At 48.8% G+C, this 12,241-nt stretch overlaps 1 pseudogene; it reads left to right on the top strand.

The window, feature by feature from the left end:
* The first annotated feature begins 11,681 nt into the window (after nucleotides 1-11,681).
* On the top strand, nucleotides 11,682-11,782 carry LOC125739584 (U6 spliceosomal RNA; annotated as a pseudogene).
* The last annotated feature ends 459 nt before the right edge of the window (nucleotides 11,783-12,241 follow it).

Below are 12,241 nucleotides of genomic sequence, written 5' to 3'. Positions count from 1 at the left end.
TCCGCCCCCCCAGGTAATCTTCTTGCCCACCCAACAATTCAAAGCTAGAGCAGGGCATGATCTCACAGCCCTGGAGACAATCTGTTTTGAGAAACCACTTACCAAGTGAAGGACATGGTGGGTGGAAACCCTTCCTGGAAAGGGGTGCTGACCAGGTTCAGCCTGTACAGGACTCAGGGTCTTGTGGGGGGGATTCGCCTACAAGGACACATTCAGTCAACTGAATCACCGACACATAGGCCAGATTCAAACCTATAGCCCCTGGGGTAATGGAGCGAGTCCCCTTTCCCCACCCCGGGGCGACGGAGCGAGTCCCCCTTTCTCCACCCCGAGGCGATGGAGCGAGTCCCCCATCGTCCACCCCGGAGCGACGGAGCGAGTCTCCCTTTCTCCACCCCGGGGCGACGGAGCGAGTCCCCCTTTCTCCACCCCGAGGCGACGGAGCGAGTCCCCCATCGTCCACCTCAGGGCGACAGAGCGAGTTCCCTTTGGGGGAGGCCTCTGCTGTTAATGAAGACTTCCAGCAGCAGCATGACAAGCCAGCTGATAGGATCACTGGCAAAGATGATGATTGACAGCCTTTGTTCCTGGTATTCAGTCAATACACTGAGATGAAGTTGTGGGGACGGCCCCCCGCTAAAGGGCTTCATGCAGTCACACCAGCTCTCTCAGCCTGTTCATCATGGCGGCGGACTCTCAGCGCACACTCAGCTCACTCTCAGTGCAGTCTCAGTGTACTCTCAGTGCGGTCTCAGTGCAGTCTCAGTGCAGTCTCAGTGTACTCTCAGCGGAATTCAACTTTTTATCAGGTTAAAGTAACCCCATGAGTGATAGAGCTGAATGGAAGAAAACTTATTTAAATATTTGGTAGGACTTCTTGTAATTTGGCTGTTTTTATGACTCTAATGACGTCATTCTTAGAAACAAAAAGGTTGCCACGTTTGGGTGGATTTTTAAAGGTGCAAACTGCAGATGTGTCGAAAAGGACAGTTATTGGGCTTAAACTCATTCTACCTTATTTGATTCAGCTGTCTATTCTTTTAGTGGGTTTTCGTGCTTGCGGTAGAAATCATTTATTTCGCAGTCACATAAAGTCAAACATAATAGTTGTAACGCATCTTCTAGAATACACCTGTTCAGGAATGTTTTGTCAGAACTGATAAAAGTTTTCTTTCATTAACACATGCAAATAATTTAGTTATTTCAAGGGTACATGTCACTCCAGGCTGATACAGACAATAAATTATAAACTGCTGAAAGCTTTCTGGGGGTGGGGGGGGTGGGGGGTGATTGAGTGACTCCAGTGCAGGACAGATACAAAAGGCAGGTGTCCCCTTCCTCTGACACCCGATTCCGTCTCTGCTGACTGTCAAACAGCTGACGTGTTCCTGTCCTTATTCAGGGGGCTCAGATGCCGGTATAACCTTGGTTCAGGCGGCTGCAGCCTTGGCTGGGGGCGGGACACCACCTTCCAGGGATACCAAGAATATTTCGGGAGCAGAGCAACACGTGCTAAATATATCAGCCCATATGAACACATCTCCTCCAAAGGCAGAGTACCTGTCTGACAGATGAGAGGCTTTGACATTTAATTTAAATTAATGTAACAAATCCCTGCAGTGCTCCTGTCTTCACAGCTCTGTTTTTAGCTTGGCCCTGACAGCGTAAACTCAGGGGAAGCCCAGCCAAATCTACTATGTCTGCTCCCTCCCTGACTATTGGCTAGTGGTGCTTTTACGTAACCATGACAATGTGAATAATTTAGTCCCATAATTACAAAGCTGTGGGAAATGCAGCCGGTTGATTGGCCGGCCGCCGTGATTGGGCAGAGTGGGTCAGATGGCTACGCCTCTTCAGCTGCTGTCACCGGATGTACACAGTGACCCAGAAACATGTCTTTTTAATTTCCTTGTCGTTCGTTTGCTTTTTGGAGACACCATAAATTCGCAGCGTGTAATTTGCTTTGGCAAAATTAGTGCAAACTTGACCCATGAATTCAGAAGTGTTGAATGTGGGGGAATCGTATGTTAGCTCTCGGCTGATTTAAGCACAGATGAAACGGCCGCCATCTGGGACGCCACTTATAGGTATGAGAGATCTGCATGACATTTATGGAAAGAGGCTGTGACCTCCCTTTAACCCGGAATTGGTCACTTTGGAATCCAGAACGCAGGGACACCCTCTTTGTAAAGCATCACACAGTGACTCAGCATGCAGGGACGGATTACAGACCGGGCCAGCGGGGCCGCTGCCCAGGGGCCCTTGGGGTGCAGGGGGCCCATGGGGCCCCTAGCCCAAAACAATTTGCAACGGTTATCAACAATGTATTTTCGTTTGTCTATTTTAGAGGGCCTACATTCTTTGATCCTCTGCCTACAAGGGCCCCTGACCCTATAGGGAGGGCGTTTGGCTGCCAAGGGCCCTTGAATTGTGGTGGTTGTGGTGGTGGTGCTGGTGGTGGTGGGGGGGGGCCCTCGCGAACGTTTTGCCCAGGGGCCCACACAACCCATAATCCGTCCCTGTCAGCATGTAATGCTGTCTGATGTTCGCACAATGTCTATGACGTCGTCAAGGTACAGGGTTAGGTACAGGGCAGATGCAGGGCTTGGCTGACAGGTCTGCAGTAATGACCAAAGAACCTACGGGATGGTACGGACCAAATATCTCTGTTATCTCTGAGATATTTAGATTTTGTCTTGAATTGTGGTGCATTTTCACTGTGTAGAAATCTATGCATCAAACACTGTATGCCATGGATCTGATACTAATTGACATATAAGTAATGAGATCTGTGTCAGTCTGACTTTGGGGAGAAGGGGGATAAGGGCTGTTGTTTTTCATTCTGTGTCTAACATGAGGGTGTCTGCTGCCCCACAGAGGCAGCGGCGTCCGGATGGAGCAGCTCCAGTGGCCTCCAACCACAGGGTTGTGACCACCTGAGGCCGAGTCAGCGAGCTGCAGGAGGACGTGGGCCTGTAGGGGCTGGACACGGGGGGAGTCAGTAGGGGGCTGCTTGTCGTGCTTTAACCTGGTGCTGCAGGCCGTCGGGACACCCTGTGTGTTTAACAAACCGCACATTCCATCTCCATCCTGCAAGAAGATGGAGTTTGCACAAGAGGGCACCACTGAGCTCTGCTGCAGGTACACAAGGTTCTGGGCCTTCAGTGGTGGGGGGCTATCACCCCGGGATGATGCAATAATAATAGAAATAAATGAAATTATTAAGCTCTTATCCTCTACATGTATGCAAAACAATACAGCAACTTGTTTGTATTTTAAATCGTAATCTCATCCTTGACAAAGACAGTGAATGGAGCAGCATTCTGCATGTTCTCCCTCTAGTGGCAGAACACAGAAGGTGCATCTTTTAGGCTGGAGCTTGTGTCTGGGCAGAGTTCAGCACTATGTAGCCCAGTCGCCCCCAGGCAGAGCGTGCACTGTTCAGGTCCGTTTGGGTCTCGTGTACGTTCACGTGTTCGTGCGCGTATGAGGATATGTGTGTCTTTAAGGTGCCAAGCCTGGCATCACAGGTGCAGGCTGCAATGATAGGTCTGTGAGGAAATGTGGTCTGTTTAGAATGGGCTAGAAGAATGTCAGACAGACAGCACTAGATCAAAGGGAAGGAGCACCTGTGTACCCGTATAGCTGTAGGTCTGTTTACCTGTGTACCTGTTTAGCTGTAGGTCTGTTTATCTGTGTACCTGTATAGTTGTGGGTCTGTTTACCTGTGTACCTGTATAGCTGTGGGTCTGTTTATCTGTGTACCTGTATAGTTGTGGGTCTGTTTACCTGTGTAACTGTATAGTTGTGGGTCTGTTTACCTGTATAGCTGTAGGTCTGTTTATCTATATACCTGTATAGCTGTAGGTCTGTTTACCTGTGTACCTGTATAGCTGTAGGTCTGTTTACCTGTGTACCTGTATAGCTGTGGGTCTGTTTATCTATGTACCTGTATAGCTGTAGGTCTGTTTACCTGTGTACCTGTATAGTTGTGGGTCTGTTTACCTGTGTACCTGTATAGCTGTAGGTCTGTTTACCTGTGTACCTGTATAGCTGTAGGTCTGTTTACCTGATGTTTACCACCTCTCAAACCACGCATTTCTGTGGAGCCCTGACTGTTGAGGGCCCCCTGTTGCCCACAAACAGTCACTACACTAAAAATTAAATAAACGCATTCCTTATTTAGGAGATGGGGGGTTGGGGGGATGCAAGTCAGGGCCCAGAAACAACAAACCCACCTTGGCTTCATGTGCACATTGAGCTTGGCAGCCCCCTGCTGGTGGATCCGTGCCTGAGGTACAAGCCTGAACCTGATCTGTGTCTGACGTCAGTGTAGCTGCAGGTGGATCACACTGTGGATCCAGGAGCGAAAGGATCTTTAGGGCCAGCATCCTCCTCCTATACTAAAATAGAGTCCCTAATTCCGTGTAGCTCAGTGCGGATCTCATCTGCGCCGTGACCTCGTGCGGCACAAAGGCAGTGCAGCAGATTTCATCACCTACAAATAAAACACAGAGCACCCGTGTCTCTCTCCGGCTGCCATATAAAAAGCACAGTTGGGGACACACAGTCATCACAGCCACATGCCTGCCTGTCATTAAGAGATCACTGTGCACATGCTCATAGCCGCAGACGAAAGCGGAGGCTTGGGTTACCCTGGGGGGGCAGTGCCGACTTGTGACCCCTCCCCTGGGGATTTCTGCTCCTGCGTGGAGCGACAGCCCCAGATAAGCTACAGTTCATCTCTGAGATGAAGTCCAGAGAAGCTCCCAGCTATTCCCAGAGATTACATTGTGCATTTCACTAGAGCCTTGCAGAAGGGCTCGTCCTGGGGCCACAGCCCCGCCAAGAGTCTCCTACATCCCCTGTGTGCCAGCTCCACTTTCCTCAGTTCAGTGTGTGTCTCCTGTTCTCTGTACAGCCTCCACCTTCAGAGGTCCGGCGGGCGGTCTGACAGCCTCCACCTTCAGAGGTCCGGCGGGCTCCACACAAATGTTTTAACGGTAGTAAACACTGCTGCTGGTTGGGTGGCATGAGCGTGTCATGTGACAGGAAGATGCTACACCTTCTGTTGATCGTCTCTCTTTCTCCTTTTATAGCTGTTTTGCAAAGCTAATGCCAGGAATTCACAGCTGGACTTCAGCTTACACAGGTGAGCCATACTGCAGCCAAGACCTTGACTGACCCTGAAGTCATCATCACCATCATCATCAGTATTTCTCGTTGTATAACGTCAACCTTCCTGGCCAAGGACTCAACCAGACCTTCAGCTGTCTCTGAGGATCTGCTGGAGGACACCTCCTAATGCCTGTACCGCTCCCCAGATACACAATTCTGGCTGAGAGTCACACAGTTGCGAATGTGGACGTCGTCCTCGCCCGTCCTTCAGAGTCTGTACTTTAAGCTCTGGCCCCCGGCCCCCAGCCCCGGCCCCTTTCCCCCTGCCGTCTGAGCCCACGCCAAGCTCATTAAGGTCCTGCTGGGGTCCCTAGATGCCACACAAGCCGCCTGGAAGCCAGAGAAGCAAAGCAGGCAGGTTCGCGGTGTAAGCCCAGACATTAAGGATCTCCACATGAATTCGCAGGCAAGGTTATTACGAGTACGGAATAAGATTTTTATCATTAATAAAGACTGAAACTAGAATGGATACAAAAGTACTTAGCTAATCAAAATTTAAATTAAACGCCATGTTTATAAAAGTTTATAAAGAGGTTAAGGACACCATGAAAAGAAAGAGGGATGTTAAGAAACAGCCCCCGTAAAAACAGACGCTGACTGTAGTTCTGCATACAGAAGCTCTCTGGCCACTCAGACATTTAAAGAAGGAGAATGTCCTGCTTCTGCTCTTCAGCAGGGGGTGTGCATCTGTCAGCAGGGTGAGGGATGTGCATCTGTCAGCAGGGTGAGGGATGTGCGTCTGTCAGCAAGGTGAGGGATGTGTATCTGTCAGCAGGGGATGTGCGTCTGTCAGCAGGGGATGTGCGTCTCAGCAGGGTGAGGGATGCGCGTCTGTCAGCAGGGGATGTGCATCTGTCAGCAGGGGATGTGCGTCTGTCAGCAGGGGATGTGCGTCTCAGCAGGGTGAGGGATGTGCGTCTGTCAGCAGGGGATGTGCGTCTGTCAGCAGGGTGAGGGATGTGCGTCTGTCAGCAGGGGATGTGCGTCTCATCAGGGTGAGGGATGTGCGTCTGTCAGCAGGGGATGTGCGTCTGTCAGCAGGGTGAGGGATGTGCGTCTGTCAGCAGGGGATGTGCGTCTGTCAGCAGGGTGAGGGATGTGCGTCTGTCAGCGGGGTGAGGGATGTGCGTCTGTCAGCAGGGGATGTGCGTCTGTCAGCAGGGTGAGGGATGTGCGTCTGTCAGCGGGGTGAGGGATGTGCGTCTGTCAGCAGGGGATGTGCGTCTGTCAGCAGGGTGTGGGGTGTGCATCAGCAGGGGATGTGCATCTGTCATCAGGGTGAGGGATGCCACATTAGGACATTAGGCTGCACAATTCATATTTACATTAAAGCAGCTATTTTATATGCTGTACACTCTGTATTCTGTGGAGCTGCATATTCACCTCCAGGGTCAGGGTCTGAATTCCACACCCAACTCTCTGTTTCTGTCTTCCCATTCTGAGTGAGTGTCTGTTCTGTAATGGACTGGTATCCCACGCACTCTCTGCCCTGTCCTGTGTCCTGTGCTTCCTGGAAAAGCCTTTAGGCTCACTGTGTTGCTGCTCTGGATCAGGTAACAAGAACTCAAAGTAATTCAGCTTTCGCTAAAGCCATTAACTTCGGAAATCTCAGCCATGTGTGCTGACACTTGTTTAACGCAAGACATTTCAGTGTGTTATGTTTCCCCTCAATTTCTCTGTTACACTGTATTGCCGCTTGCAACACTTGGAAGCTGAAATCATAGACATGGAATGTGCTAATGGAGAGTGAGTCTCTCACTACAGTAATAAGGAGCAGAATCTTTGTGGTTTTTGTCAGATGCTTTCGCGGGGGACAGGCAGTGTACCCTGACGCCATTCCCAGGAGTGCTGCACCCTTCCACCTGGGTTATTTCATGATGGATCCAGAACCCGGCCCCACAAGGGTCATGAACCTTCACGTCTATAACTAGCACGCTACCTGATCTAAAACCCTCAGCTCCTGTCCCTAGAGAGGTTTCTCTTCAATGCAGTGATCGTAGCAGGCAGCGAACCAGGTGTCTTTGGTCCTGCTGAGTTCTCCCTTCTCTGCAGATAGCTGTTACCATAGTGACCATGAGCTCCAGGGGAGGAGGTGGAGGAAGAGGAGGTGTTGCAGCAGCAGTGAAAAACGGCGGTAAGGAGTTCTAGTCACCGATCCAGCAGGATCCTGCCCCAAGCCTGTCCGTCCTGGTTGGGTCCTCCGCTCCACCAGAGGGCAGAGCAGGACTGTAACAGAGTACTTCCTTTTATGCTGTGAATTGTGGCACATTGGCATCTCCGAATGGCCTTTAGTTTGTGAGTGTTTGCCTTACGGTCGATTGGCATCCCATCCAGGTTCAACCTTATCCTCATGCCCTGTTCTTCCTGTTCTGGAAAAGTGTCATTTTTTCAGAAATGCTATTTCAAACATATATACAAGAATAAAGTGTTCTAAGGTGTGTGCGTGTGTGTGAGAGTGGGTTATGTATATATTATGTTCTGGGGACCAAATGTCCCCACGATGTAATAAAAACCTGTTATTTTTATGTTCTGGGGACACTTTTTTGGTCTCCACAAGGAGAAATTAATTTTTATAAAAATCTGCAACTGCAGTCAAAAATCTAAAAATACTTGTATATTCTTTGGTTACTTATGGTTAAGGTTAGGGCTGGGTAGGGTTAAGTTTGTCATTGTTGGGATTAGGGTTTTTCCCTTAGAAATGAATGGAAAGTCCGCACAAATATATGAATACAAATGTCTGTGTGTGTGTGTGTGTGCGTGCACAGGCGTTTGTGTATTGCACCAGCAGGTGTCACTATTTTGTCACGCAGTACCTAGGAAGGATGGCAGTGCAGCTGCAGTGTCCAGGAGACAGAGTGTGTATGTGTGTGTGTATGTATGTGTGTGTGTGTGTGTGTGCATGTGTGTGTATGTCTGCGTACCTGTGTGCATGTGCAGGTTACTGCGCTCCTTTACCAGATGACCTCTGCGCCTAGATAGAGCCCCTTAGCACCACAAGGTCAACTGATCTTTGACAGATCCTTGCAAACATTGTGATTGGCTGCTGATGTGCCCTGCCTCACAACTGGCTTCTCTCATGACCTGTTTGTTTGTTTGCAGAATCCACATGGATGTGGGATCGCAGCTTTGACTGTCGCCGTTAATCCTCCCTATCCTTTCTTTATTCTTCTGAGCAGCGTTCTCCTGACAGTTCCTTGCAGTTTTGTGTAGAACCTCCGCCTGTATTTTTTGATCTTATTCTGTACATACATGCACCTGTTTTCTTTGCATGACTGACACACGTTAAGCCCTTTTCTTATTAACAGCTACTGAAAGATGCAAGCTGGACGGAATGAGAACATTGTGCTGTGCTAGCTAGTGTCGCTGTAGTAAGATAACAGCGTGATCCTGAATGCAGGGACAACCAGGAGGTGTGTGCTGGCAAGGCTGGGGTGTATTATGGTAATACCGTATACCATGGTATTTGTGTTGGAAATTCCCCAAACCCCCCTCCTCCGCCTTTTATTGGAAAATACTAGAATTCTATCGCTTTCTGCAGTAAAAAGCCTCCTGTTATAAAGCCTCCATACTATACACTGTCAAAGTACCATACACCATAGTATAATGTCCAGACGGTATCACAGCCCTCCACACCTAGTGCTGTCTGAGGGGGGGCAGCTGAGGGGCTGGGGGTTAAATTTACCAGCTGGTGCTCAAGGGTGGGGATAGAATTTGAATAGAAAACGAAAGATTTCCCAAGACTTTGCGCATCATTGGCGAGTGTCAGGGAAGGTGCTGTCACTTTGCAGGGGACTGCAGACCTTCTGGGAAAGGCGGCCTGTCTGTGTCAGTAAGAGGCAGACCTCCTTATTCATCTGTGCCTTCTGGCTGGGGAAGGTTTTAATCTGCACAGAAATGTCACAGTTTAGAAATGTCACAAATGAGCTGCAGGCTTCCTTAGCAGTAGAGTTATAGACCTGCATGAGATGTGAACCTGTGTAAGATGTGTGTGAGATGTGGACCTGCATAAGATGTGAACCTGTGTAAGATGTGTGTGAGATGTGGACCTGCATGAGATGTGAACCTGTGAAAGATGTGTGTGAGATCTGGACCTGCATGAGATGTGAACCTCTGTAAGATGTGTGTGAGATGTGGACCTGCATGAGATGTGAACCTGTGTAAGATGTGTGTGAGATGTAGACCTGCATGAGATGTGAACCTGTGTAAGATGTGTGTGAGATGTGGACCTGCATGAGATGTGAACCTGTGAAAGATGTGTGTGAGATCTGGACCTGCATGAGATGTGAACCTGTGTAAGATGTGTGTGAGATGTGGACCTGCATGAGATGTGAACCTCTGTAAGATGTGTGTGAGATGTAGACCTGCATGAGATGTGAACCTGTGTAAGATGTGTGAGAGATCTGGACCTGCATGAGATGTGAACCTGTGTAAGATGTGTGTGAGATCTGGACCTGCATGAGATGTGAACCTGTGAAAGATGTGTGTGAGATCTGGACCTGCATGAGATGTGAACCTGTGTAAGATGTGTGTGAGATGTGGACCTGCATGAGATGTGAACCTCTGTAAGATGTGTGTGAGATGTAGACCTGCATGAGATGTGAACCTGTGTAAGATGTGTGAGAGATCTGGACCTGCATGAGATGTGAACCTGTGTAAGATGTGTGTGAGATCTGGACCTGCATGAGATGTGAACCTGTGTAAGATGTGTGTGAGATGTGGACCTGCATGAGATGTGAACCTGTGTAAGATGTGTGTGAGATGTGGACCTGCATGAGATGTGAACCTCTGTAAGATGTGTGTGAGATCTGGACCTGCATGAGATGTGAACCTGTGTAAGATGTGTGTGAGATCTGGACCTGCATGAGATGTGAACCTGTGTAAGATGTGTGTGAGATGTGGACCTGCATGAGATGTGAACCTGTGTAAGATGTGTGTGAGATGTGGACCTGCATGAGATGTGAACCTCTGTAAGATGTGTGTGAGATGTGGACCTGCATGAGATGTGAACCTCTGTAAGATGTGTGTGAGATGTGGACCTGTGAAAGATGTGTGTGAGATCTGGACCTGCATGAGATGTGGACCTGTGAAAGATGTGTGTGAGATCTGGACCTGCATGAGATGTGAACCTGTGTAAGATGTGTGTGAGATCTGGACCTGCATGAGATGTGAACCTGTGTAAGATGTGTGTAGGATCTGGACCTGCATGAGATGTGAACCTGTGTAAGATGTGTGTGAGATGTGGACCTGCATGAGATGTGAACCTCTGTAAGATGTGTGTGAGATGTGGACCTGCATGAGATGTGAACCTGTGTAAGATGTGTGTGAGATCTGGACCTGCATGAGATGTGAACCTGTGTAAGATGTGTGTGAGATCTGGACCTGCATGAGATGTGAACCTGTGTAAGATGTGTGTGAGATCTGGACCTGCATGAGATGTGAACCTGTGAAAGATGTGTGTGAGATGTGGACCTGCTTGAGATGTGAACCACTGTAAGATGTGTGTGAGATGTGGACCTGCATGAGATGTGAACCTGTGTAAGATGTGTGTGAGATGTGGACCTGCATGAGATGTGAACCTCTGTAAGATGTGTGTGAGATCTGGACCTGCATGAGATGTAAACCTGTGAAAGATGTGTGTGAGATGTGGACCTGCATGAGATGTGAACCTGTGTAAGATGTGTGTGAGATGTGGACCTGCATGAGATGTGAACCTGTGTAAGATGTGTGTGAGATGTGGACCTGCATGAGATGTGAACCTCTGTAAGATGTGTGTGAGATGTGGACCTGCATGAGATGTGAACCTGTGTAAGATGTGTGTGAGATGTGGACCTGCATGAGATGTGAACCTCTGTAAGATGTGTGTGAGATCTGGACCTGCATGAGATGTAAACCTGTGAAAGATGTGTGTGAGATGTGGACCTGCATGAGATGTGAACCTGTGTAAGATGTGTGTGAGACGTGGTCAGCAGGCTGCCAATCTTTTCCACTGATGTTGTCACTGAGCTAATCTCTGGAGAATTTGCATCCTGGACTGCAGCTGCAATGATCCGAGTGGCTGTTGGTGTGAATATGATTCTTTTATTCAGGACCTCATTTAACTCTCATTTAACTCTGATGTTCAGTTTGATGCTTAGATGGTCCAGTAAGCGCCCTGTTATCACACCTGTCCATCAGACACGCGTCCAGTGAACAGGATGCCACAGCAAGCAGGAAAAGATCTTTAGAAGTCTTTAGATGTCAAAGAGAGAGAAAAAAATGGTGATAATGTAAACGATCACAGCACCTTTCCCTGTGGACATCATCATCATTTGTTGTGGTCTTTGATTTCAGAGTATAGACCTCGATTAAGATCCAGTGTTTCTCAGACACAAACAGCTGCTCCTGTGGAAACGACATCTGTTCGGGGGCTGAGAGCGAAGAGGATAGAAGGTAAGGTGGTGAGGTTGCTGTAGACCGTGACCACAGGCCATGGCAGAGGGTGGCACTCCAGTTGGAGCTGAAACCTTCCTATGGCAGAACATATTCTAAAACTGGATTGATACAAAGATTATCAAGGTCCCTGTGCAGGGATGACATGCAAATCTGTGATGTGTTACAAATTTTCCATGACCTTCCAGGTTACCTACTGGAATATTCCAAACATTCTATAGGACTCATGGGTTGTATTCGTCACTTGCAAGGTATACAGTGAGACTGCAACCTGCAGCAACATGCGAGGTGGTCAACACCACCACAGTAAGGATGGGTGAAATGCAAAAAGACAAAACAGTATATTAACAAGGAACAGTAAAGAAAAAGAAGACATGTGTGACACAGCCCCGACGTAGTGTGTGCTGCATGGATAAGGAGCCAATGTTTCATTACAACTGCCAGTTCAGTGTTAAGCAGTCTGATGGCCTGAGGGCAGAAGCTGCTTCTGAGCCTCTCAGTTCTCAGTGAGAGACAGCAGAAGCGCCTTGCTGACCTCAGCCTGGTTAAGAGGTATTTGGGTAGGTTGTGTCCCTGCAGATTTTGGCAGCTCTGCTCCTGCAGTACCTGAGGTACATGTTCTCCAGAGGGGGCA

The sequence above is a fragment of the Brienomyrus brachyistius genome, chromosome 3 (assembly GCF_023856365.1).
Source record: "Brienomyrus brachyistius isolate T26 chromosome 3, BBRACH_0.4, whole genome shotgun sequence".
Taxonomy (NCBI): domain Eukaryota; kingdom Metazoa; phylum Chordata; class Actinopteri; order Osteoglossiformes; family Mormyridae; genus Brienomyrus; species Brienomyrus brachyistius.
This window is presented reverse-complemented; position numbering and strand designations above follow the sequence as displayed.